General features: G+C 36.8%; 1 protein-coding gene across 1 annotated transcript in view; it reads left to right on the top strand.

The window, feature by feature from the left end:
* LOC144958476 (uncharacterized) overlaps positions 1-27,137 on the top strand; it is a 192,836-nt gene that overhangs the window by 461 nt on the left and 165,238 nt on the right.

Genomic DNA, 27,137 nt, shown 5'->3' with positions numbered 1-27,137 from the left:
TGGCAATTTGTCATTTAGTTACACTTGTTATAACGTTAAACGATAACTGTAACATTGAACAGATATTTCACTCCCTACTTATTTTCTCTCTCTCTCTCTCCTCTCTCTCTCTCTCTCTCTCTCTCTCTCTCTCTCTCTCTCTCTTCCTCTCTTTCTTTCACACGTGCGATATACACAACATAAACATATTCATTTCGTTTTCAATTTGTTACGACTGTGGCAATTCGACACCAAAAATTATCATCATTATCAATTGGTCTGTTAATCTTACATTAAATAAATTAATCAGTTAATCAGTCAACGAATCAATCCTTGGTTTTTCTGTACCATATGAAATATTCAAAATTTTTATAATATATATAATTTATTTCACAGAGGAGGAAAGAACACTATCGCTCTCTGTTATTAAAAGGATCATTTTTTTTCCAAAAAACAAAACAAGAAGAAAATAGAAACAAAAATGAGGAGAAGGATATGAAACAAAGAATATTGGAAGGAAAACGATAAAAAAAATAAAAATGAATTGAACATCTATCATTTATTTATGAATTTGTTCTGCATGCAGTCAAGCTAAACAGAAATTATTTTATTTTAAAAATTCAAAAAAAAAAACCAACAACAACAAAATTAAATTTTAAAAACAAAACAAATGAATTCCCAAAAAAATAGGAAAGACAAAAATACAGAAAAAAAAGGATCTGTCGCTCATATTTTTCAAACCGGCCGTTTCCTAATTACGTAATATCTATATTTATTATCTCACTAACGAAGTGACTATTCTCATCCCCCTAGTTTAGGATGCTAGTCTTCATAATAGTAGTCCACAATTGTTTTATGCTTAATCCGAAGGTTGTAATGAAGTAATTTGTTAAGTTTCTTGTCACAAGTTGCACAGTTTAAAAAAAAAATCAATCAAATCCAAATCGCAAAAAGCCGGCGACGTTTTTTTCGGTAATCCAATCGGCCCGGGGGGGGGGGGGGGGGGGATGAGAATAAAGGCAGCCTCTCACTAAAAATGAAAAGCAGTCCATATTTCTGTTGTAAACTATTAAGAGTAGGTACGATACCGCCGTCACTTAACTGTTGGAAATAATTTTAATTCAACAATTTGGAGTAAATGCATGGTCGGGGTAGGAAATGAAGAGTCAGGACACTGGTCCTCCAGGTTGGGCGTTGGCAAAGGGTTAACACCCTTTTCCGTTAAACTCGAATCGTTACAGAAACGCAGACAGGCAAACCAAATCCTTTTATTTTTAGCTTGGGCGACCGAAGTTTCTGGAATTACAGAATTTATTAAGGAATAAAAGAAGCTGATATACAGAGAAGTGGTAAGACCTGGAATGAGATAAAAAAAAAAGTTGGCTCAGGATAGAGAAGGATGGAAACTGTTTGTCTGTGGCCTATACCCTGACCCAGGGTGAAAAAGGCAATGATGATGATGATGATGATGACACTGGGTAACAATACTATAATTGGGAACAGATTTATGGATTCAACTTTGATTCTTCAAATTGTAGAAAACTCAGGGATTCTGTAATTTAAGTTGGTAAAATATAATGGAGAGATGGAGAGAGAGAGAGAGAGAGAGAGAGAGAGAGAGAGTGTGTGTGTGTGTATGTGAAAGAGAGAGTGAGTGTGTGTGTGTGTGTGTGTGTGTGTGTGAGAGAGAGAGAGAGCATTCATGATTCCCGCGCTCGTTTCGTAAGCTGAATATGAAAGCGTTTCCAAACCAACTCGTAAATTATGAAATTACGAAATTTATTTTTTAGTCTAAGACTTTATTCGCCTTTTTAAATTCCGCAAAACTACTCTCTCTCTCTCTCTCTCTCTCTCTCTCTCTCTCTCTCTCTCTCTCTCTCTCTCTCTCTCTCTATCTATCTATCTATCTATCTATATCTCTCTCTCTCTATCTCTCTCTCTCTCTTTCTTTCTCTCTCTCTTTCTTTCTCTCTCTCTTTCTCTCTCTCTCTCTCTCTCTCTCTCTCTCTCTCGCAAATTGACACAAATAATAAGAACATTTTTTTTAACCTCTACAAACGAAAACAAAAATCATAACTGACCTAAATATGATCATTATGAAAATCTTAGATTTTTAACTTCGCAAGACTTTTCGTTAATTTAATGTTCGGGAATTCCCGTAAAAATATAGATTATATTATTATTGCCTGCAGTTTTCATTTTATCTCCCCGTTTCGAATCACTTGCCACTTATCCTGAATCACTTTACTAGGCGTAACTCCGGCAATCTTTAACAACTTTTTAACGATAAAAGTTGAACAATTTTAAAACCTTATTTTTTATTTTATTTGAGTACGTTATCTTTGAACTTATGCCTTCTTAAAAGACGTTCTGTAAGATTCCACATTCCTATTAAAAAAAAAAAAACAATATTGAACTCAGAGTGGACATTAATAATACTACATTTGTTTTGTAAAGCGCTTTGAGCACGTTTATAGTGGATATTGCGCTGTATAAAAGCTCAAATCTTTTTTTTTTTTTTTTTTTGTTGGTTTACTTTTTCATTGCTAATTTTCTCTTGCGAATCTTCACGTAACAGTACAAGAATTATTGAGATTCCATATTGTTCAACTTTGTGGTCAAGTGGTTTGACAATCACCTTCAGTAGAGTTTGATTCATTCCTGCTGTAGGCGATGCAAGCTCACATTATGTTCTCTTCCCCTCTTTGAGTACCTTGTTGAAGATAGCATTGGCTCTTTTGGGAAAAATATAGATAGTATGCGCTTGGCTTAGGAGCTCACAAAATTGCCATTCGGAAATATAACGGACCAACACACAAAGCTATGTGTAACCTTAAACGTTTATAGCGTAGTTAATATACAGTTTAGTGAGAATTACTCATAAACGCGGATGGCAAAAAGCAATAACAAAGACTTGAGTGACGTCAACTTTATTCTATCTATATAATAACGCCTCACAGATATGAGCAATGTATTGCTATTGGCTTGGGACCACTTGTAAAACGCTTTGAGCACAGTGAAGTGATGTTACGCTTTATAAAAGGTCAAGTTTTGAAGAATTTGACTCAATCACTCTGGTCCCATGACCAAGATGGTCGTCGGGGGAACTCTGGGGGGGGGGGGGGGGGGGGGGGGGGGGGGGGGAAGCAGCCGTCACTTACAGGTGCCACATAATATCTCAATCATCAGCCTTCTCTGTCAACTCGTACAGCGTCAATCCTGTTCATTCCTTGATGTTATCCAGCCACACATTCCTTTGGCTTCCTCCTCTCCGTTGACCTTCTACCATGTTTTGAATTGGGCTAACCTTTGGAATACTAGTCGTTAATAATAATTGAGGAAGCAAATGATTTTATTGGTTAAGCTATTGATTACAACTCACAATTAGTTCTTTTTTTTTTCCCTTGTGATTTAAGGGGGGGGGGGGGGGGCAAAGTGGCCGAGTGGTTAAGGCATTGCACTGTGACCCGGAAGGTCCCGGGTTCGAGTCCCGCTTCAGGCACTTTCGTTTTTTTCCTTGGGCAAGATTATTTATTAACCCCCGATTTTCTCACTTGGACAACATGGGTGATTCCTGTTGACATCAGACGTCTTGTTTGATGAATTATCCATATTCCTTCATGGAATGTCAAGCCGACGTTATCTTATGATGTCCTAGAGGAAGGACAATTGTTTTTTTAATCTTTTCATTTTTATTTTTGTTTTCTTCTTCTTCTTTCTTCTTCTTCTTCTTCTTCTTCTTCTTCTTCTTCTTCTTCTTCTTCTTCTTCTTCTTCTTCTTCTTTTATGACGAATTTGTTTGGGTTACTATCAGGCCATGAGTTTACGAAGGTCAAGTTCAACCACATCCCGAAATGATTGAGGTGGCATCAGTGACCCATCTATTCAATCAGCCATCTATTTGTCCATCTATCTGACATGTCTGTTCTATTTATCTTTTATTTTATACATGATTTATTATCGTCCGTCAATCATTAACACAAACAAATGTTAGGTCCCCCAATAACGTATTAGTAGGTCAGAACGATTGATGTTTTCATACGAGTATAACCACTTGACTGAACCAACGATCTTTTCCCTGCCCTAATTTTCTTCATTCTGCTCCTCGTCCTTGCCCTCCTCGTACTCCTCCTCGTACTCCCTCCCTCCCCTCCTCCTCCCTCCCCCTCCTCCCCCTCCTCCTCCCTCCTTTCTCTCCTCTTCTCTATACTCTCTCTCACTAATACATACATACTACTACACTACAACAACTAATACAACCCACTACTACTACCATACTAACACTACTACATACTACTACTACTACTACTACTACTACTACACTTACTACTACTACTACTACTACTACTACTACTACTACTACTACTCTACTACTACTTACTACTACTACTACTATACTACTAACTACTACACTACTTCTACTACTCCTTCTCCTCAAAACAACCTCCAATCTTCTTCCTCTCTTTCCTTCTATTCTCTATTCTTTCTAACTTCGTTTCTGTAAAACGAACCATTCCATTCTCACTCTCCCGAGTTCATAATATTTCGTAAAAAGGAACTTGGAATGTAGACAACTCATTCATATCCTTGCCCCACTACTTGCTTGTCCTGTCCCGCGCGAAATGCCAACCCAGCACTGCGTGGCTCCCAAAACCCACACAACAAATGCATCGTCAACACTTCTTCACAATACTAAATAGGCCTAAGTGGGAAGATAAAACATGGAATCCACGTACTTATCTCTTCTACATCTTGTTCAGGACATAACCTGAACAAGTCTAAGTATAAGGTAGTAACTTAGCGGATTTCGGGACAGGCTGCTTTAAAATGAATTTTTAGTTGTTGACAACAAGAGTGTCGTATTGTTCTTGTTGTTGTTGCTGCTGCTGTTGCAGGTGTTGTTGCTATCGTTTCTGTTGCTGCAGTAGTAGTAGTTGTTGTTGCTCCTGTTGTTGTTGTTGTTGTTGTTATGGTTTTTGTTGTTGCTGCTGCTGTTGTTGATATTATTATCGTTGTTTGTTGTTGTATTTTTGTTTTGTTTTTTGTTGTTTGATCGTTCTTGATACTGTTGTAGTTGTTGTTGTAGTTGCTGCTGCTTTTGGTGTTGTTGTATTTGCTGAGGGATTTTGTCGTTGTTTATGTTGCAATTGTTTTTGATTTGTTGTGTTTCTTATAATTTTTTCGATTCCTCACATACCAATGCTCAGTTGACGATTAAATGTTGAATCGTAATATTGTGAGTTTAAACCATGGGCCTTATGTCTAAAAGGTTCTGTCTTTAGTCACCTTTAGAGCGTGCCTATAAATAAAAGTTGATGTCACCAAGGTCTTTGTTATTATTTTTTTGCCAAATGAAGGAGTTAATTTACAAGTTGATTTTTGACCAACAAATCATGGAATTAGTGACACACCTTCACACGTACTCGGACAAACATAGCCGTTTGTTTATATACAATAACGTGAATGATCGTTGTTATTGTTTTTAAAGCACCCAAAGGGTGACTTATCATCACACTATTATCTAGATCATATTATTAACGTTTATGTTTACACATAGTTTTCTGTGTTGGTTCTATTGATCAAGCGGTAGAACAGTGGACATTTTACTTGGAAGGTCCTGGGTTTGAGCTTCGCTCGGCGCATAGTTGAGTCCTTGGAAAGGCCTCTTCACTCACATTCTCTCACCGTACTCGAGTTAAAATGAGTACATGGTCGTTAACAGCGCTGTCTCTGTCCGAAAAAAATGTGTAATATCGCCTAACAGGCGTCATGTCCCGTCTAACATGTTAAGTGTTGCTGTTGGCCAGGGACACTTTGTAAAGCGCTTTGAGTACGTTTAGTGGATATTACACTTTATAAACGATCAATGCTTTTAATACCTACACCTTTGTCTGTGTTTCTCAATGACTTGAGACAGTTTCAATAAATGTCAGATAATAGCATGTTGTTGACTTGGTCCTTGTGGTACATCTTGTTGTTAATCGACAACAGCAAATGCATCTTAGAAGTGTTCAAGGACTTCAAAGTACCCAGGAAGTAGTTGTGTGTTTAACTTGTCTGTCGATAAGGACGGGCTCTTCAATTGATAAATGAAAAAAAAACGAGAAACCCCAGGTGTACAAAAGATAACATACTAATCTTCTTATTCTTCATCATCATCATCATCATCATCATCATCATCATCATCATCATCATCATCATCATCTTCTTCTTCTTCTTCTTCTTCTTCTTCTTCTTCTTCTTCTTCTTCTTCTTCTTCTTCTTCTTCTTCTTCTTCTTCTTCTTCCTCTTCTTCTTTATTCTCTTCCGCCTCCTCCTCCTCCATCCTCTCCTCCTCTCTCCTCTTCATAAACAATGAAATAAAACAAACAAAACTCTTACATACACTACTACTCTTACTTATACTTACTATATCTATCATACATACTATCTCATCATACTCATCTACTATCATATACTACTACACTATCTACTATACTACTACATACTATACTATCTACTTCTTACTATACTATCTACTACTACTTCTACTCTACTTCTTTACTCTTCTCTCTACTATACTATCTTCTACTACTCTACTACTCTTACTCTACTACTCCTCCTACTACTCTCTCTACTACTACTACCTACTACTACTACTACTACTACTACTATACACACACTACTACTACTACTACTACTACTACTACTACTATACTACTACTACTACTACTATACTACTACTACTACTACTACTACTACTACTACTACTACTACTAACCCAACAAATATTTACAGCAAACACATGTTCCTTTGGGCAGTGGATATTGTACTCAAGGTTTGTTTTTTAAAATAATTTTCTTTCTAAAATAAACCACTCAGTATAGAGGAGGTTAAATAATAAATGTCTGTACGTTTACAAAAAACAAATGCTCGTGAGAATAATAAGAAAAAGATGGGCAGAAGGGAGGCCTGGGAGGGGATAGGGGCAAAACAAAAAAAACAGAATCTAAAGGGCCGATTCACCTTGGAGGGGGGTCCCGATAACTCAGTAGGTAGAGTACTCGCTTAACACTAGGACGAGATGAACCGGGTGCAGCGAGATTTGTTCTGATCCTCCTGTCTGCCCAAAATGAATCGGAAGCTGGGTCTGTTAGATCTGGCGGAAAGTACTTTACGATAGACTAACTACCTATCCAAAGGATAGCAAGCAGTTGCTATTGTCAGTTTCACGCTATAGAAACTGGGATAAACTCCGGCTCTATGGGCCTAATGGCTCTGAAGGACTACTTTTTTCCACCTTTGAGGACAGAAAGTACATATTATTGATCTCGTTTGACGTCAGTACTCCCGTTTGTTGTCATTTTAGCCAGCCAGAGAGGAAATCACCTGCGTTTGTGATATATAGTAGTTCGAGATGACGTCACTCAGTCTTTAATGATTTTTGCATCGCGTTTTTCTATGCTCACTGACTGTATGAACCGAACTGTAATTTTCATGAGAATCGACCACGTTTGTGTTTGTTTGTCCGTTATACTTCCGGATGGCAATGTTATTATTCTTAGCCAAGCGCATACTATCTATATTATAGATAGTTCGAAGATGACGTCACTCAGGTCTTTGTTATTGTTTTTTGCCATCCGCGTTTATGAGTTATGCTCACTGAAGTGCATTAAACCGACTATAAACGTTCATGGATACACACAGTTTTGTGTGTTGGCCCGTTATACTTCCGGATGGCAATGTTATGAGCTTCTTGGCCAAGCGCATACTATGTATATTTATATTTGTGTGTTCATGACCATCAGTTTAATAATTTGTTGAGGTTTTTTTTCTTCTCGTCACTTCTCTAGTGAAACGAATACTGGGGTAATTCTTAAAATAAAATCGACCTTGGAGCCGGTTTGTCCCGTTTTGTTAAATGTCAAACCAGCAATTTCACAAACTGTTTGTTATCACATACCAACAAAGGAAACTAATGCCCTTAATAGCGGTCGACAACTATCCTTTTTCGGACACATAGTAAGGAAAGATAAGAATGAATACCTGGCAAGTTGTGGAAAAATACCTGGTAAACGCGCCCGGGGAGACAAAGAAAAACACTCATAGACCAACTGAAGGGCTTCACCAACCTAACAATCCAAGAGCTGTTTGAAAAAGCAAGAGACAGGGAGGAATGGAGAGAGATAATTCATGCAGTATCCGAAGCCTGGACCAGGCATGGAACCTAGAAGAAGAATGTGTGACGAAGACAATCCCTCCTGTCGTAAAAAAAAAGAAAGATTTCCGCCAACTAAATAGGATAGAGAAGTCGTAAAGTCTCACCTCTTACTCTTCCTGTTCCAAATTCATTGGAAGTGTGTTTGTAACCAGTTCATCGGAGGACTAAATTAACAACGAATAGGTTACATGTTAAATCATAAGGTGGCATAACTATTTTTGTTGCAGGATGTATAGGCAGATTATTAAGATTACCTGACGCAACAGAGCGAGAACAGATGATTTTTTTTTAAAATTGAAGACTAGCATATATATTTAGACTAGAAAATAATATACCATCACTCCGAAACCATAGGATCAAAATTACACCACGAATGTGTCCAGTCCTCTAACAGAGTGGTTGATTTACACTCTCAATGAGACTGGAACCAGTTTTTTTGACATCACTCCTTTTTTCCTTACTAGACTTGCTTCCATTGTCTACTGAAGTCACTGCTTGCTTCCCAACCACTCCTAACTCCTATTGATGGTATTACGATTGTTGTATTTTTGTGTGGAGTATCAGTTTATTTTTTGGTTCCAATTACCTTTTTTATTTTTTTTTCTATTCATTTTTTCCTTTTTTTTTCGACTTCATGTATGTTGGCATCAATTGTTGATATATGGCGAAGCCTAGATTGAATAACTTGAAACTAAGTATTGACGACGAACAACGACTCGAGCTGCTGAGCACATTTACACGATAGTTTTACACTTTACCAACTGAGCTTCTTGGTGCAGTGTAATTTAAAACACCGCCCACTTGTCAAAAAACAATGATGACAAAACGTATCTACTTACTTTCGTACTCACTGTCAATGGGGTTTTTATTTTGCATGCATGTCAACCAACCACTGAATCAATTTGTGAGCATTTATCATAATACAGTAACTCATAGAATGGCTAATTTGTACGACCATATGCAAGTATTTTTACACTGTGTCCATGTTAAAGACCAAGACCAAAGCCTAGCATCCAGAAGGCTCATTATGTGGACGGTTTTACATACCCATCTGAAGATAGGCATAATCTTATGATCACTTCTTGTGTACTCAGAGTCCTCTGTCCATTGAAAGGTAGATGCACGGTATAAATGTTTATTATTATTATTATTATTATTATTATTATTATTATTATTATTATTATTATTATTATTATTATTATTTTATTATTATTACTATTATTATTATTTAATTTATTATTATTATTATTATTATTATTATTATTATTAATTATTATTATTATTATATTATTATTTTATTATTATTATTATTATTATTATTATTATTATTATTATTATTATTATTATTATCCTAAGCAGTCTTACACCATTTGAGTTTGAGAGAATTTGGTAAAAGCCTATCACCCCTATCTCGCTGTGGAAGAAATGACAACAAACATTAATATCAAGCGCGTACCATCTGTATTTCACTCTTTCATTAATTTCCACTTACTGCTGTTCAGTGGGAGCGATCTATATTCATGTTTTCGTCCAACCTAGTCATCAATCACATGATTTGTTGCTGTACAACGATTGGACATTTCTCAATGCATCTAAACACGCTCCTTTGTTTATTAAAGTTGTAAACAAACCCATCAGTCATGCTGAGCAAAAGGACCAATTTGGATTTTTCTTAAATTGTGAACACTTTTCACTATGTGGGTCATTTTGAGCACACTTTGCAATGTGACCAATGACCTCGAGCACATGGAAATGTAATATAGATAGTATGCGCTTGGCTAAATAGCTCATAACATTGCCATCCGGAAGTATAACGGGCCAACACACAAAACTGTGTGTATCCATGAACGTTTATAGTCGGGTTAATACAGTTCAGTGATTATTACTCATAAACGCGGATGGCAAAAAACAATAACAAAGACCAGAGTGACGTCATCTTCGAACTATCTATAGATCGTGCCCATTATTTTAGTACTTCTCAGGCTATATCGTAAGCGCCCGTCAACCACTTGGTATAATGAATGAGAATGGGCCGTGCAGAATATGAGCTAAGGTAACTTTAAAAAAAAAAAAAACTCCGTTAATTATAAAAGTGACAATTAAGGGATACGATCCCCAGTCGATGCAGTCTATTATTGGGAATTTATTTTTTTCATTTATTTTTTGTGTGTGTGTTGAATCTCTCTCTCTCTCTCTCTCTCTCTCTCTCTCTCTCTCTCTCTCTCTCTCTCTCTCTCTCTCTCTCTCTCTCTTCTCTCTTCTTCTCTCTTTCTTTCTTTCTTCTTTTCTTTTCTTCTCTTCTCTTTCTTTCTCTCTTTCTCTCTCTCTCTCTCTCTCTCTCTCTCTCTCTCTCTCTCTCTCTCTCTCTCTCTCTCTGCTCGTTAGGCACTGTTTTATTATGAAAACGTTACTGCTTGAAGCTCGAAGGAAAAAATAATGATAAATGTTGAATTGTAAGCTTCAATTTATTAGACGAAGACAGATACTAGGTTGTTTATTCATTGTGTTTTGTTGAAAAAAGGGAAACAGTCCATAATATCTTTCTTCGTCTAATAAATTGAATGAATTGAATTCAACACTTATCGTTATTTTTTTCACTGTTTTATTGACACACTTTCAGTTCTTTAATTATAAAAAGGATGTTTTGGTACCATCTATCATTTGTGATGCTACTAGTTTTTTAAAAAGAGCCCTGGGGGGGGGGGGGGGGGGGGCTGAGCCACCTTACAGTGGAAATCTAGTTCCTCATCATAGCCAGTTGGACGAATCATATGGAGCTTTTCTCAAATCGCTTTAATTTAGGCCTTAGCCAACAGACACACATAGCACTTAGAGCGATACACAACGCCAGTAAGACGAATTTACATTTTTTTTTATCCCATAGAGTCAACGCTGTTAAAGACCAGGTACTCATTATACACATAAGTAGGGTGAGAGAATACGAGTACAGAGCCTTTTCTAAGGACTCAAGTATGGCCGCTCAGTGCGGGAATCAAACCGGTGCTCTTACAATCCGACGGCGAGTGTCATGCCTCAAGACCACAAAACCTTACAATAATTACAATGAATTATTTATTTAACCTTGTACCTTAATACGTTATTGTCATAAAACGTTAGCAGACGTGCTAAACTGTTTATTGAACTATAATTTAAAAAGAAAAAAAAAAAACACCAATAGTGTTAGCGAGAAAATAAAATTCGTTGTCGGTATCCAGGGCCGTAACCTTTACGAAGGGAAAGAATCTGGCCTGATGGGTTTGTCAGACACAATAACCTTGACGGTGTTTTCTTTCTAGGTAACAACTGCTGCTTACCTGTCACTTGCATCCTTGATCTAGTCACTCTATAGGACAGGTGACATTTCAAGAGTTAAAACAATAACATGACGTATTATAATGGCAAAACATCATTCGGATTTGTGTTTACTTCAATGTTTCAATTCAATTAATTTATTAACTAGAAATTAGTACTCGTTTATATAATACATACCTCTCATAAAAACCAAAAATGAATTAAAGCAAGGCACCACACATTAGTTTCCTGATCATATTATATATATATATATAAATATATATATATATATATATAAATATATATATTGTGTGTGTGTGTGTGTGTGTGTGTGTGTGTGTTGGCCGTGTGAGTGGAGGGGGGGATGTGGGTGTGTTCGTGAATAAGAAATTAAATAAATAAATAAGCTAACAAAAAAGTAAATAAATAAAAACAACAAATAAATAATTAGTTTAAATTAATTATTCAAATTTAATTTTAGGGGAATTTTTCTCTTTAGGATTCATTTCGAGAAAAGACCGAGATAAACCTAGAGCTAGTCCAATCAGTGGCGGTTCTAGCCTATTTACAGTGGTTGGGCAAAGAGGATTCGGTCATATATATATATATATATATATATATATATATATATATATATATATATATATATATATATATATATATATGATATATATTTTTTATTTTTTATTTTTTTGTTTTTTTTTTAATAAAAATTTTTTTGAATTTTTTTTCGCCTTTAAACAAAAAATATTTCAACCACCAATAATCACATTCACAATGAAATGACAATACCAGTAGATTTTAATTCTTCCAAACGTAATCAAAAATGAATCACGAAAGAGAATACAACTAAAAAATAAAGCGACGAGACATAATGCGACAACACCTTGACAATACAAGTCCATTTCCTTCACTCGAAAAATTAAAGAGATGCTTTAATCCCTCAACGGCGATATTAATATTGCTTTTACATATTTCTGGTTTTCAGTAGTACGTAGTAACCTTAAAGTTTTCATGGAGAAGCAACAACAGCGATATGACTCGAGTTTCATTCAGAGCTCAAATTGCATAATTTTTACTGCTGTCTTGGTGGTCAGAATGATTGTGCCGGTGGTGGTAGTGGTTGAATAGTGGTAGCGGTGGTGGTGGTGGTGGAGGAGGAGGAGGAAGACGAGGCGGTGAGGGGTAATTATGGTAGTGGTTTTGGTGGTGCTGTTGGTTAGAATGATAGTTGTGGAGACGATGACGGAAATTGTATGGTGATGTTGATATTGTTTTTATTTCTATTGTTGTACTTGTTGTTAATATTGTTGTTGTTGTTGTTAATGATGATGATGGTGATGATGATTATGATGACAACGACGATGTCGTCGACAATGATGGTTACCATACGATATTGCAAAATTTATTCAATCTTAGGCTTTCGCCAATTAATCATACAATTTGATGACCACATACATGAAAGTGGAAAATAATGGCAAATGGGACCAAACAATAAACTGATACCATTAATAACCACCAAAAAAAAATACAACAATAGTAATACCACCAATACGTACAATAATAATAACAATGATATAATAATAATAATAATAATAATAATAATAATAATAATAATAATAATAATAATAATAATAATAATAATAATAACAATAATAATAATAATAATAATAATAATAATAATAATAATAATATTAATAATAATAATAATAATAATAATAATAATAATAATAATAATAATAATAATAATAATAATAATAATAATAATAATAATAATAATAATAATATTACCATCATCATTACTACTACCACCACCGCTACCACTATACCACCATCACCATCATTATTACGTTTCCAATTATTTTTTCTCGTTTTTTAAAATTTGATATCTATCAAAACAGACGAAAATTCCGGTGATTTTTTTAAAGGGTAGTTAAAATATCTACGATTTTATTAGCCCTGAAAACTACGATTTTTATTTTCCTATCTAAAGTAGGCAGGTCTGCTATGACAAGTATCAGTATCAGTTCCATAGTCAAAATAAGACAAACAAAAACAACATTTATTTAATATTAGGCTTTCGCCAATACTTCATACAATATAATTAAGACAAAATAATGTTACCAATCTCTCCTCATGTATTCGTTTGACTATCGTCACAATAATTACCGTGTTATCTTTGCTCCTTACCCAACCAATCCCTTGCTTCCCGCCTCTTCATCGCGAACCATCTTATGTATGTATTAGCTTCAGGACGGGCAAGTACGGAATCTGCCCACCCTTCCGTATTTCCTCTATAACTTAGAATTCAACTATCTCCTTACTCAGAAGAGTATTTCTCGTATACTAATTCAATTGTTGAGAAAACCAAAATGGTGGTTGTATTTTATATATTTATTTAGTCGTGACTTTTGAATAAAAGTGTTTTGTTTTATTAGAGGGAATACAATAGAAAATTACATTGTTTTGCAAAAATATTTAGTCTGGCAATAAAAATACAGCGGTAATTACTTTAAGAATAATAAAAAAAAAAAGAATTAACAAATTAATTTGTTAAAAAACAAAACAAAAAACAACAACAAAAAACAACAACAACAACAACAAACAAATAAGAAAACAATTTAAATAAATGAGTTTTGAGAAACACTAAAGAAAACGAGGGGAAAAAAAGAAATAATTTAAATGGATAAACAAATATATTAAAACAACACAAACTAATACTAAATTGATATAATATTAGTAAATTAATAAATTTAATTCAATACTGGAACCTTCCCAGCACAAGTAAGGCAATAAATAAGAAAAAGTTCGTTTGCCAAAATCTCTATTTAGTGTACACTGGTTAATAAGGTGGGCTCATTTGAATTAGCCCGACCTAGTACTAGAGAGGCCAGACAGCAAAATCACCGTCAGGCGACGTGACGATGAGATGACGATGTGGGCGGAGTGGAGTGGAGTGGTTGGGGGGGGGGGGGGGGGGTGATAAAAAGAACAGGAGCGTATCCTGGTTTATGTATTACGGGATGCATGGTGATTCGCAATCTATCAAAAATACACACAAATTGATTTCAGTACAAAGTATCAATTTTAAGTAGTAACTTTTGAAATTATCTAATTTAGATTTGATTATTTCGGACCTGGTAATACAGCATATAACTTGAAAAAACAGGCTGGTATTTGCCCACCCTGCCCATTATTACCAGCCGTCCCTGCCAATTCACGAGTAACTATGAATGTTTCATGGGGAAGTAAAAAGCTAGATGTGTCGACAGTAGGGCACGAGTCGATGTGATCCAGTTTAAAGGCAGTGCTTTGTCCACTTAACCAACTGGCCTAAACCTTAAACTTGTTCGTGATCTGTGGGACAGGTAGCCTAATATGCCTTCAGTTGAAAAAAAAATGTTCCCATCCCTTCTCTTCCCACGCTCTCTTTCTTTCTTTCTTTCTGTCTTTCTCTGTCTCCCCCTCTATCTATCTATATATCTATCTATCTATCTATATGCCCCCCTCTCTCTCTCTCTCTCTCTCTCTTTTTCTCTCTCTCTCTCTCTCTCTCCATCTATACATCTATATATCTCTGTCAATCCCTCTATATCTCTCTATTTCTCTTTCTTTTCCCCTTCTCTCCCCTCTCTCTCTCTCTCTCTCTCTCTCTCTCTCTCTCTCTCTCTCTCTCTCTCTCTCTCTCTTCGCGTTTCTATTCCCCAACCCCATTCGTATTCTCTGTTTCTGTTCCACATGTTTGGGCATTTTTCATTTTTATGTATAATTTGTGTGCGTTTGTCATACACTCTTCCCCCCCCCCCCCATCCCCCCCCCTCTCTCTCTCTCTCTCTCTCTCTCTCTCTCTCTCTCTCTCTCTCTCTCTCTCTCTGTCCTTCCAGCCACCAAACAGACATTTGCTACCTGAACACTCAAATACACAACATGGCAAGAACGACAAATACAAGTTAACAAAGACTTGAAATAAATATCTCTCATAAAAACCAAAAAAAAAAAAAAAAAGAATTAAAGTAAGGCACCACACATTAGTTTCCTGATCATAGAACGCACTCTTTAACCATCCAGAATAAATACGTTTCTTTGAAGATAACTTTTGTATAAGTTCGGTACGAAAAACAAGACAAAAACAATTTTGGCAAATGCACCCTTTAACAATATGGAGGAAACACATTCTTTCTATGAGGATTTTTTTATCATTGTGTTTATTTGATGATGAAAATTGCATGTTAGGAAGGTCAAGTGTTTTTGTTACTGTCATTATTGTTGCTTTCTTTTTTGCTGCTGTTGCAGTCATTGTTTTTCCGTATTGTTTTTGTTGAAGTCGTTGATATGATGTATCTTATCTCTAGTGCGCTGATTACAGGTTGTCGAACTGCACTCAGTTTTTTTTTTTCTCTTTTTTTAAAAGCTATATTTATACCTAAAATGACCTTGTAAGGATTTGATATTAAACAAACTAATAGAGTTGTAGTTTCGGTTTGCTTGTGTTTTTCATTGTCTTTCTTTTTCTTTTCAAGTCTATTATTTTGGCATTTTCTTTGCTTAGCTCGTACATTCAGATAAAGAGAGTTGATGATCTTTTATGATCCTTATTAATAAATGGGTATTTTTTTTTATAGACCGCAGAATTTGTAAATCTTTGTTTTACTGCCATTTTACATCTCTCAGTAAAGAATCGTTTAAAAGGCTTTTAAAATCAACTCATACTCGTATGTTTGTATGATGAGAATAAATTAGAATAAGCAGATTAGAATTTTTTTTAAAAGAAAGAAAGAAAAAAAGAAAAGGGAAAGCCGTGCACTTAATCCAAAGGTCCAAGGCAACGGAGTTCGCCCTGATTTTCGACAGTGTTAAACTGATGATAAAAAGTTCTTGCTACCCTCTGTATAAAACGGTAGTGCAACATGAAATACTTTCCATTTGGTTAATTTTTTTTATTTTTTGAAATCCAACTCTTTCATCACTGATGAGTGGAGACAAGGGGTAAACATAAAAATCTTGACTCAACTTGGGATAAATGAATAGCACGACAAGTCGATGGCTTAAAGAGAAATTACTGGTCCTCGGAACTAAAGATCATGGGTTCGAATCGCTTTAGTATTATGTGGATCGTATTCTCATCATTCAGTACTGTTACTCTGTCGAAGAAAAACTCGTATAGATAGTTCGAAGATGACGTCACTCAGGTCTTTGTTATTGTTATTTTGCCATCCGCGTTTACGAGTAATGCTCACTGAACTGTATTAACCCGACTTTAAACGTTCATGGATACACACAGTTTTGTGTGTAGGTCCGTTATACTTCCGGATGGCAATGTTAAGAGCTTCTTAGCCAAGCGCATACTATCAATATACTTTTTTTTTTTTGGTATAAAAACTGAAAAAGACAGCTTTTCAATCATTGATGGGTGGACAAGGAGAAGTGTGGTCTGTCCCTTCTTTAATGAGGCAAATGATCTAATGTATCGGGACCGCCCACACACACACACACACACACACACACACACACACACACATTGCCAGGCTTTAATACAAAGGTACTCTACCGTTAAATTTCAGATCACGATATGTGGCGGCGAAAAAGATATCACAGATTGTTATCTGCTATCGCTGATATGTTATTGGCAGTATATTATTTGATTGAAAGAAAGCCGTTTATAAATCACATCTTGACTCGCCTAATTAGAAAATACCCAAAATGCGCGCGCATCCCCCCCCCCTCCCCCCTCCCTCTCCCTCTCTCTCTCTCTCTCTCTCTATCTCTCTCTCTCTCTCTCTCTCTCTCTTCGCGTTTCTATTCCCCAACCCCATTTTCCCCTCCTATAAATTTGCCTAATTGCGCCCCCCCCCCCCACCCCTTCTTTGAAGAAAAAAAATGCGCACAACCCCCCCCCCCCCCCCCCCCCCTTCGATTGAAGTTTGGCCAAGGGAAAGGGATCGATCCCGAGTGAAGTCGATATTTTCTTTTTTATTAAATCCTATGTCCACCCAGAAATGATTGGGGTAGCTGGGTCTGTTAGAGCTGGCGGAAAAATAACATTGCTATAGACCAGCGTCCTGTCCAAAGGGTAGCAAACAATTTTATTGTCCGTCTCACGTTATAGAAACCGGGATAAACTTCGAATCCGTGGGTCTATATGGCTCTGAATATGTACTTAAAGTGGAGACAATCAGATGCGTTTCACTGACAAAATAGGAAACTATTTTTGTCTCAGAGAACAGGACACAACGCTATTTATTTCCCCTGTAACATTTTCCTCTTTTCATAATAAATACTTTGTTTGATGTGTTGCCAAATATAAACCATATCTGTTGGGTGTAATATGATATACCGTGTTGACATTTATTGGAGTTATCCATATATCATTATTGATATCTATAAAATGTGATTTGTATCGTCAAAGAAACACGATATATTGGCTTCTGTTATTTGTGAAAAAGAGAAAATATGAATATTAAGTGTTTGTTATCTTTATAGATGATGAATGTAGTCTGGCTTTCGTTTATCTTTAGATGTTGATTTGTGGTCCAGTGGTATTGGCACTCGCCTTCAAACTGCTGATTTGCTGGATCGAGTCATGCTATGGATGGCGTAAATTGAGTCCTGTTAACGGCCAGGTACTCATTTTACACCTGAGTACGGTGAAAGAATGTGAGTAAAGAACCTTTTCCAAGGACTCAACTATGCGCCGAGCGAGGCTCGAACTCAGGACCTTCCGATCCGAAAGCGAGTGTCATACCACAAAACCACATATCCGCCGATTAAGATACACTCAGTAAAGGACACATTCCAATCTTATTCTCTGTGGAACGTATAGATAGAATGCGCTTGGCTAAGAAGCTCATAACATTGCCATCCGGAAGTATAACGGACCAACACACAAAACTGTGTGTATCCATGAACGTCTATAGTGTGGTTATTACAGTTCAGTGAGCATTACTCATGAACGAGGATGGCAAAAAACAATAACAAAGACCTTAGTGACGTCATCTTCGAACTATCTATAAAGTGTTTTATGGGGAGGAAGTCCTTGATTTTGTTTATCTTCTTATTTCTTTGTTTATCGCGGTACCTGAGATCAATTTCCACTGGGCCTGATCCAAATAACACATCACATCTGGTAATGGTTGGATATTGTCCTTATCTTTTATGCGTTTGTTGTTGTTTTTTGTTTTTATTGTTTCGTTTTTGTTTGTTTGTTTGTTTATTCATTCGTTTTTAATAAGCGTGGCCAAAAACAACTACGTTGTAATAAGACGCGTGTGACCAATCGTCTCAATGCAGTACTATCTCAGAATGACCAAGATGCTAAAAATAGAGATCGTGTATAGATAGTAAGCGCTTGGCTAAGAAGCTCACAACATTGCCATCCGGAAGTATAACGGACTAACACACAAAACAATGTGTATCCATTTACGTTTATAGTCCGGTTAATACACTTCAGTGAGCATTACTCATAAACGCGGATGGCAAAAAACAATAACAAAGACATGAGTAACGTCAACTTCATACTGTCAATAAGAATGGAAGATAGCCACGCCCCACGAATGTAAACAATGGTTTTTATTTTTTACTACTAAACGAATCAAACGACACGAATTTACCATTAGTGATATGCTTTTAACTCGCTCCTTACCAGCCATTTTCAGGATATTCCCCAAAACTCCACGCCTAACTAACATAAAAATACATTTTTTATCACTCAAACACAACAGCAGTAAAGTTCTTGCGATACAGAATTTCTTTAGCAAAACATGCTCTACTACACACGATTCATTTTCTTTAACTTTTATGATGTACAAGAGAAATACGTATGAATAAGAAAAAGGTTGCTAGTTTCGTAACGAATGTGATGATTTTCCTATAGTTGGTAAGGAGAGGGTTAACTAAAATACTCACTCATTCTAAACGCCTGATCGAACCATCATTAAAAACTTTGTGTAACATTTAACGTTTATATTTAAAGTAGGCAATTAAGCAAATCCAGTGATCACACAATTAACGATCGAAAAAAGAAAGTGCAGAGTGATGTCAGCTTTTTTAATTCTATTGTTTGTAAACAACCAGCTATATTATTTGTCCGAGCGGTCTTTGAAGGTGTGTCACATATCCTGCGTTTTGATTGGTCGAAAATCTACTGGTTAATTGAATGTTAAGCTTAACTTGATTTAGAATAAATACATTATTAAAGAGAGTTGTTTTTGCTTTATAAACTTCAAGAAATCTTTTAAATTCTGATCATTCTGATTTTCATATTCGATTTTTTTTCATCTTGTTCATTCTGTCACGATGGGTCATAGTTATCTTTGGCTTTATAGATAATATAATAACAAAGGCCCGATTGACGTCAACTTCATTCTATCTATAGAACACAGGGTTAATATCTGGGGTATCCCGGGAGACTCACTCCTGGAGTATCCTGAAGATCTCTATAGATAGTTCGAAGATGACGTCACTCAGGCCTTTGTTATTGTTTTTGCCAACCGCGTTTGAGAGTTGTTCTCACTAAACTGTATTAACCAGACTATAAAAGTTCATGGTTACACAGAGTTTGTGTGTTGGTCCGTTATACTTCCGGATGGCAATGTTGTGAACTCCTTGGCCAATCGCATTCTATCTATAGATTGTGTATATCAAATAGATGAAAGTGTCGCGTACCCAAAGTTTTGTTAAAATGCTCTAGTCTATTTTTTTTTAAAGTGAGCGTTTATAGATAGTGCGTGTGCGCTTGGCTAAGAAGCTCACAACATTGCCTTCCGGAATCTGGACCAACACACAAACCTATCAATGTGTAACCTTGAACGTTTATCGTCTGGTTACTACAGTTTAGTGAGAACTACTCATAAACAGAGATGGCAAAAAAAAAAACATTAACAAAGACCCGAATGACGTTAACTTCGTTATCTCTATACCGCCGTACTTTGAAAAAGAAAGCATTAAAACAAATTTTTACCAAATTAAACCTCCCCTGTTCTTGTCCAAAACTCTCAATATTGGGACTTCATTTGTTTGACCTGATACAAGAAGGGTACTATATCAAGGAGAAAATCCCAACCCAATGTTTTCATATGGGAAAAACGTCATTGGTGCCTCCCAGTTAAGCGTCCATTTCCTATTTAAAAAGTAATAAACAAAAATGAATGCAACAGCTTCAAAAAAGAACAAAATACCGAACACGGAACGTTTCGGGCTCAAAACCCTTCTTCAGCAAACAACAAAAGAACCATAAAGACATAAAGACATTACTAAATTCCAGATCGACATGTTTGGTGTTTTGTTCTTTTTTGGAGCTGTTATATTCATGTGTGTTTATTACTTTTTACAGCCCACAGCTTCTAGCAGCTTAGTACCACATCTCCTATTTGACGGTGTTTAATTTCTTCTTTCCTCCCTTACCTTTCCTTCTTCCTTTTTTTCTGTCGCTATTTAGTCTATCTATTTATTTTTCGTTCTCTTCTTTGACTTTTTGCGGGTTTGTTTTTTTTTTTTTTTTTTTTTGGTAAGAAGCATTTCGTGCTGGCAGCTCTATCATAAGGTCAAAGAAAGCAACTTTAAACAAAAGTATAAATAGATAAGTATTTAGAGCATTGTACGGATTCACCATGCTCTGAGCGCACCACAGCAACTCATTTAATTATCCCCACTCCAGCACTTCACTTCAACTTAAACAGCAACAAATCGCTTGTCAGGCGCTCTATATTTTTCATTTCCCGTGCGCTCATACAATATCCTCCATTGCCTATAGGGAGGTATTCACTCACTCCTGAGTCCAATGGATAATATTATAGATAGTATGCAGATGACGTCACTCAGGCCTTTGTTATTGTTTTTGCCATCCGCGTTTGTGAGTTGTTCTCACTAAACTGTATTAACCAGACTATAAAAGTTCATGGTTACATAGAGTTTGTGTGTTGGTCCGTTATACTTCCGGATGGCAATGTTGTGAACTCCTTGGCCAAGCACATTCTATCTCTATGATGTGGTACTCAAGACAAAAGATCAGTCACTGTCCACTTGACCACAGATTTGAGGCCTTGTTGTGTAACGAGTTTGGTACGATTACCGTTGTGGGCAACGCAATGTTGAGTTCGTAGAAAAGCATAATCACTCATATTTTCTCACGCACTCATGTGTTAAATAATTACCTAGCCGGGAAAAGCATTTTATTTTTTCTAAATAAAAAATGTAATTGTTTTTTATAAGCACCAGGTCTCGTATTACGTGTAAAGTGGTTTTGTTGGCGTGGGACTCTGTGTAAATGGGCATTGCGCTATTGATGCTTTGCGGTTAGCCAAAAAGCTCACAACATTTCGCAAGCCGGTTATAGATGGAATGAAGTTGACGTCACTCTGGTCTTTGCCATTGTTTTTTGCCATCCGCGTTTATGAGTAATACTCACTAAACGGTATTCTCCAGACTATAAACGTTCGTGATTACACATAGTTTGTGTGTTGGTCCGTTATACTTACGGATGGCAATGTAATGAACTTCTTAGCCAAGCGCATACTTTCTATAAAGTACCAACACACAAAACTATGGGTAACCTTTATAACGTTTATAGTCTGATAAATACAATAATCAAGTGAGAAAGACTCATAAAACGGTCGGTGAAAAACATTAACAAAGAGTTGAGTTACTTCAATAGGCTTCAACAGTCATGAAATCACTTCCCTCGTCATGACGCATAGTTACTTAGTAACTGGCTCTAAACTATCGGAACTATGGCGGACGCCCTTATGAAATATTTCTCCGACGAGCATAAAAGTGAGTCCAGAGGAGAAAAACATTATAAAAATGATCATGTTTTGACTTTTATACATTCTAATCACGTGACATATAAAAAGTTCTAGCCAGCATGAAGAATAAAAAGTACCGATTTTCTTTGTTTAGAACCACGCTGCTCGCCGTTTCTGGGCGACGTGACATCAGGCTATTGAATCTGATTTCGTTCTTTCTATATAAAAGCTTATTTTCTTTCTACTAAACATCATTTGACTTCGTTGCAAGACAAAACACGCGTCATGCGTTACCTATCTCACCCATCATCGTAAAAGCACCATCTTTTATCTTTATTGATATTAATTATCATTATCCACGCTCTCAAGCCTTGGGTCTATTATCTGTGGGAATTCACTCTTAATCTATCCAGCGTCGTCCTCATTGGCATTGGATGTCCGCACTCGGCGACGACAATTCAATGTTTGCCGCCCATTCCTCCCGTCTGTCGGTATCACACAGCTCTCTTCCATTCATATCTGTCCACTCTAGGATAGTTTTTATATAACTAGACTTTAGTCTTCCTCTTCCTCGTTTGTCCTCCATTTTTTCTTTAACAAAATCAATCTTTCATTAGGGTGCATCGGTTTCGGCATATTTATGTGCCTGAAAAAAACTTAGTTTCCTTCTTTTTAATGACATTTAGTAGTTCTGGCATGACCTCCAGCTCTTCGAGTATGGCTGTTATTCGTTCTTCTTTCCATCCAGCATACCCTCATCATCCTTCTGTTGGGATTACCCATTATAAATACCATCCATCAATGTCCTCATTCTCGTCAGATGGTTTCAAGTGTTTGCATCTAATTTAAGTATTGAACCTGATTGCTTAACTTTCTCCTTACCAGTCATTTTCAGGATTTCCCCCAAAACGTCACACCCAACTAACACAAAAATGTATTTTTATCACTCGGACACAATAGCAGTAAAGGTCTTGCGATATATAATTTCTTTAGCAAAACATGCTCTACAACACATTGTTCATTTTCTTTAAATTTTATGATGTACAAGAGAAATTTGAACAAGAAAAATGTTGGTTGTATCGTAACGAATGTGACGATTTTCCTGTAGTTGGTATGGAGAGGATTAATGTATGACTAGCATACTCTAAGGCTCTACCGATTGACCCATCCAATTTGTGTTGGAGCCTCGGTTGTACACAGTTCAAGAACAAAGTCAAGCTTTGTTGAGTATATTATCATCTATCTGATGGGTGACAACGTTTGCTAAAATACCAGGCTTTGGCGATATGTTCTGGTGTACATACAAGATAAAAATAAGAAGTAATAAATAAAAATGCCTATGGGGAATTATGTACGCAGGGTATACTTCAATGAAAGACTAAAATATCCCAGGCGATAGTGGGGAGCTCGAACCCGATGCCTCAAGGATGTGAAGCAAAAGCCATTTATTTGTATTTGTGCGACTATGTGGTCGTGTGGAATGACACTCGCTTTCGGATCGGAAGGTCCTGGGTTCGAGCCTCGCTCGGCGCATAGTTGAGTCCTTGGAAAAGGCTCTTTACTCACATTCTCTCATAGTACTCAGTTGTAAAATGAGTACCTGGCCGTTAACAGCGTGGTGTCTCTGTCCGAAAAAATTATAATATCGCTTTACAGGCATCATGTCTTGTACTAAATGTTAATGTTGCTGTTGGACAGAGACCCCTTGTAAAGCGCTTTTAAAAGACTCAATTTTATCTGGCCACCTTGTCCTCAGTAAAGCTCTTATCACACATGACCTTACTCGACTCAAGTGTGAATAACTGGCAAAAGGCACTTACGAACGTTGTAAGATGTCAGTGAGGTTAGAGTCAGGCGTCCTCAATTTATTTCTTTTAACCCTCTCCTTTTCCAGCCATTTTCAGAATTTTCCCCTAAACTTCATACCCACCCAACACAAAAACAGACATATCTTACTCAAACAGAAACGCAACAAGCACATTCTACATATAACAATTGTTCGACAATATGGGCTCTATTACAGAAAGTCAAAGTTTTTATAACTATAACAAAAAGAAATTAAATCTGGATGAGAAAAGTGACGGTTACATCGTAACAAATATGACGATTTTCCAGTAGGTGGTAAGGAGAGGGCGAAGTGATAAAATATTTTACCATTTATTTCTAATCAAATTTGACTTTAGATTTATTTTTTCGTCATCGTGATCTCCTGACATAAACTGTACCGATTAGAGGCGACGAGTCAATGTTAACTTTTCATTATCACAATAATTTATCACATTATCGATGGCCTTGTGGAAATCTATCCGTGATGATTGCATCTGTAACCTCCAGGCATGCCATAACGACATTCTAATATAAACGCTCCTGCCAAAATAATGCATATGGATTTACCTCTCTTATAAACGAACTCCATTCAAACATGCACCATTTATTACCCACATATGTCAATGAGTTGCCGCCCAGGTGAACAAAAGTCAAGTAGAATTTTTTTTAAATAGTGTTTTATGTATTTCTTCTTTTATTATTTATTTATTGTGAAGAGCTTTTCAATGAAGTGCTGACTCTTTGCAGAGTAAAAGGTGAGAGGAAAAGAACACGAGTAATTAAAAAGAAACAAAAAGATTCTTCTTTTGTCTTTATTTATGCTCTTTGTTATTTTGGTTGATGATGTTAGATCAATGGAAATATCATTCGACACATACGCACACACACAACACACACACACACACACACATACTCACAGATACACAGGGTTTGGTTCCAATCCTCGTTTACATGTGTTGTATGTACCCGTCGTGGTCAAGAGCCCGAAATTGAAGGGCATCTAGTTGAACGGTGCGTTGTGATGAAGCTTCCGGGCGGATTTGAGACGGTGCACGAGTGCGGTGTAATGAGTTTGCGTCTTGGATAGATTGTCATAACATAGTAGTGCTAGTTACCCATTTAAAAGAACGATGTTGTATCATTAACAACGTGCATATATATATATATATATATATATATATATATATATATATATATATATATATATAATATATATATATATATATATATAAATTTCCAAACTCCTCTTTCTGTCCAGAGGCTATTGTTAGATAGGCATTGTCAGAACTATCAGCAAGTTGTTAATGATACACCATCGTCCTTTTAAAAGGGTAGCTAGCAATCATAACGGCTGCAGAAACCACGATAAACTCCAGCATTATGGTCTTATCATTTTCTAAAAGGATAGTTTCCTTAATTTTTCTTTTTTTTTTTTAAAGAAGTACGCATTTAACCTTTGCGTTCAGATGTCATGTAACCTAAGGCAATTCAACGATCCTCTCATCTCTTACTCGACTTCAGTGTCCCATTTGTTATGTTGGCAGCAGCCTCTTATGGTTCTCACACAACTATGTTAAGACGATCTATCCAAGACGCAAACTCATTACACCGCACTCGTGCACCGTCTCAAACCCGCCCGGAAGCTTCGTCACAACGCACCGTTCAACTAGATGCTTTGCGGTTTCGGGCCCTTGACCACGACGGGTACATGTTGTACAGATGGCAAGCCCCACTAATGACATGAGCGTGCCGTTAAGCTGGACCTGAAACGCCCATGGCGTCCGCATCATCTGTCTTTGTAAGTTAAATGGAAACGTCGAGTCCCCTTTATTATTGTTATCTATTTTCTTTTCGAGTTTCAAGCAACAACATTTGCATTATATCCACCCTGTATCCTTCAAGGAAAGATCGGCATGACATTATGAATTTGAGAGGAGAATGTGCCAAAAGGACTCGTTTTCATGACATTAGCCACAAAAATAGAAAACTAATGAAAACATTGGTTTTTATCAGTTTCGATCATTGAATGTGTAAAATAAACCAAAAAAACTGACGATCGATCCAATAGAGCAGCAGCTGCTTATAATGGTTCTCACACTACTCTGTTATGACGTTCTATCCAGGACGCAATCTCATCGCCGCAATCGTGTACCGCGGATAACCCGCCCGGAATCTTCGTCACAACGCAACGTTCAACTAGATGCTCTGCGGTTTCGGACTCTTGACCACAAGGGGTACATGTTGGACAGGTGGAAAGCTCCCACTGATGAAATTAAGCGTGCTGTTAAGCAGGTTCTCGACCTAAGCCGATTGGCTGTCACACAGTGTCTCCTCTTGCTGGTGGAAAAGCCTGGCAACTTCTCCCCCAATTTCGAGGAGCCAATGTTCCCTCCCTCCGCGAGGACGAGAGACGCATGCGCACAACCAACATGACGTTCTATCTCTAATAACTTTTCCGCCGGTGACGTCACAGACTATGGGTGACGTCCAATCAAGGGACGCTACTCTTCCGCTAATCTCATTCCCTATGGCACAAAATAAAAATAATGTCATTCGTCGTTTGTTGTTGACAATGTTTTGGCAGACGTTGTAAATAACCTAGAAACATCAACCGCTATGTCTTTTCTATTTTGTGTGTGTGTGTTTTTTTTTACACCTCCGAATTACCGGTTGACCCAATAAATTGTTTACCTTTCAGTCTGGCAAGACAACTCCAAAAAAGTCGTAACACTCACATAATATTTGTTTTTTCAAATTGAGCTTTTATAAAGAGCAATATCCTCTAAACGTGCTCAAAGCGCTTTACAAAGGGTTCCTGACCAACAGCAACACGTAACATATAGGACGAGACATGACGCCTGTTGGGCGATATTACAATTTTTACGACAGAGACAACGCTGTTGACGGCCAGGTACTCATTTCACACCTGAGTACGGTGAGAGAATGTGAGTAAAGAGCATTTTCCAAGGATTCAACTATGCGCCGAACGAGGCTCGAACCAAGGACCTTCCGATCCGAAAGCTAGTGTCATACCACAATACTACATAGCCGCATAGTGTTAATAACTATTAAAAGAGGCAATGCGATTGACGTCACTCAGT

This window comes from Berghia stephanieae, chromosome 13, assembly GCF_034508935.2.
Source record: "Berghia stephanieae isolate SIO BIC M18660-M18661 chromosome 13, UCSD_Bste_1.3, whole genome shotgun sequence".
NCBI lineage: Eukaryota > Metazoa > Mollusca > Gastropoda > Nudibranchia > Aeolidiidae > Berghia > Berghia stephanieae.
Note: the sequence above shows the minus strand (reverse complement) of the source record. Positions and strands in the feature narration are given on the sequence as shown.